Here is a 2,637-nt window from a genome sequence, read left to right as displayed (position 1 = left end):
TCCTAATTGGACGAGACTGCCCAGCCTTTTACCCACTCTGGAGAGAGTCTCAGGAGAGGATAACCCGAGTACCTCGGAAACGGAGAGGCAAAACTCATCCTGGGAAGGCTCCGGTGCAATCCTCCGAATTACTCACTCCCGCCCGGGCTCTGATAGGGATGGCAGGTGCCCAGACCGACACAGAGACGGAGCTACAGAATCTGGACAAAGAACTGTCTGGTCTGAAGGGGACCGCTGAGAGGTATCGTTTGTTAAAGCAACAGTTAGACATGAAGACAGAAGAGTTAGATATCATCCAGGCTAAACTCCAACAGAGCTCCTTCCATAAGCAACAGGAGGAGCTGGAGAGGCTGCGCAGGACCATCGAGGAGTGTGAGGAGACCCTGCGCAGTAGTAAGGAGGTCCAGAAGAAGGCAGAGGAGAAGTACAAGGTGTTGGAGAACAAGATGAAGAATGCGGAGGCAGAGAGAGAGAAGGAACTGAAAGCTGCTCAACAGAAGCTAAACTCTGCTAAAACCAAGGCTGATGCGTTCAGTAAGAAACTCAAGGAGAGACAACAGGAGGCTGAGTCCCTGGTCCTAGAGGTGGAGGAGTTGAAGAGAGAGCAGGCTGGCAAGCACCACGGCAATGCGGACGCCCTCTCCCGGCGTGATGCCTTCTTCGCTGCCTTTACCCCGACGAGGACGTCGGTCCCGAGGAGGGGGATGTGTGATGTCACGAGAGGCTGTGTCCTGGAGGGACGTTACATCCCCCTGAGGTGGCTGCAAACCCAGACAGCTATGGCTCCATCTGCTGGTATGGTCGGGAACTCCACCCCTCTATGGCCAATCTTCCCACGCAGCTGAAACAAATGAGGAGCTGATGAGCTGAAGGTTTGGGGAGGGAAGAGACACACTGAGGGAGTGTGTGGGGGGTGAAGAGACAGTCTCCAACCTGGGCTCTCTGGAGGACAAGAGTGCTGCACGTCCACTTCCATGAGGAATATAAGGATTTGGAGATACTTACCTTTGGGAAATACTCACCTTTGGATATATGCACCTGTGGAAATACGTGAGAGACATTTGGAAGGACTTTTTGCTGGGTTGGCCACTAGCTGCAACGTGGGCTACAGTAAGGCTGGGGAAAAGTTATCTGAGCGAGTGAGAATTATGATTTTGGATGTGGAAGAGACATCCCTGAACTGTTAACCCTTAAAGAGCCACAAGAGAACAGAATTTTGTTATATTTTCGTTAATTTCCCAAGTCCTATAATAAAATCCTTGTTTTGTTTGAACCTTGTCTCCTTGCACTACTTGAGCAATCCCGCTGAAAGCTGTGTAGCCTCTCGTGACGTCACAATATATATATATATATGTGTATTCACTAACTGTAAGTCGCTCTGGATAAGAGCGTCTGCTAAATGACTAAAATGTAAAATGTAAATGGAGATGAGTGGAAGACAGCATTCAGCGCAACCACGGGGCATTATGAATACCTGGTGATGCCCTATGGTTTGATGACTGCTCCCTCAGTTTTCCAGTCCTTTGTAAACGAGGTGTTTCGGGACATGCTTGGTCGCGGTGTAGTGGTCTACATCGATGACATCCTGGTGTATTCCGCTACGCATGACGAGCATGTGTCCCTGGTTCGCAAGGTGCTGGCCCGACTGTTGGAAAATTACCTTTATGCTAAGGCAGAGAAGTGTATGTTTTTCCAGCAGTCCGTCTCCTTCCTTGGATACCGCATTTCCACCTCAGGTGTGGAGATGGAGGGAGATCGCATTTCAGCTGTGCGTAATTGGCTGACTCCAACCACGGTTAAGGAGGTGCAGCGCTTCCTTGGCTTTGCCAACTACTATCGGAGGTTTATCCGGGGCTTTGGCAAGGTTGCAGCTCCCATTACCTCCCTGTTGAAGGGTGGGCCGTCCCGGCTCTGCTGGTCTACTGAGGCTGACCTGGCCTTCAGCAAACTGCGGGGTCTGTTCACCTCAGCCCCAGTACTGGCCCACCCCGATTCATCACTACCGTTCGTAGTGGAGGTGGATGCGTCCGAGGTTAGGATAGGAGCTGTCCTGTCTCAACACTCGGGTACGCCACCCAAGCTCCGCCCCTGTGCCGCCTTCTCTAAAAAGCTCAGCCCGGCAGAGCAGAACTACGACGTTGGTGATCGGGAGCTATTGGCTGTTGGCCGAGCCTTGATGGTGTGGAGGCATTGGCTCGAAGGGGCGAAACACCCTTTCTTCGTCTGGACGGACCACCGTAACCTGGAGTACATCCGGGCAGCGAGGAGGCTGAATCCTCGCCAGGCCAGGTGGGCCCTATTCTTCACCCGGTTTGATTTTACATTGTCATACATTCCGGGTACGAAGAACGTGAAGGCAGACACACTGTCCCGGCTGTATGACACAGAGGAGAGGCCCAGAGACAACACCCCCATACTCCCGGCCTCCCGCATTGTGGCGCCGGTAGTATGGGCGATGGACGCGGATATAGAGCAGGCATTACGCACAGATCCATCTCCACCGCAGTGTCCAGCTGGGCTACGGTACGTGCCTGCTCTTATCCGTGATCGTCTGATCTTCTGGGCACACACGTCACCCAGGTATCGGCCATACAGTGCGCTGCTTGAGAGGAAAGTACTGGTGGCCTACCTTGGCTA

Source organism: Coregonus clupeaformis, chromosome 26, assembly GCF_020615455.1.
Source record: "Coregonus clupeaformis isolate EN_2021a chromosome 26, ASM2061545v1, whole genome shotgun sequence".
In the NCBI taxonomy this organism is placed as follows: Eukaryota; Metazoa; Chordata; class Actinopteri; order Salmoniformes; family Salmonidae; genus Coregonus; species Coregonus clupeaformis.
The sequence above is the reverse complement of the archived record's forward strand: the minus strand, read 5'-3'. Positions refer to the sequence as shown.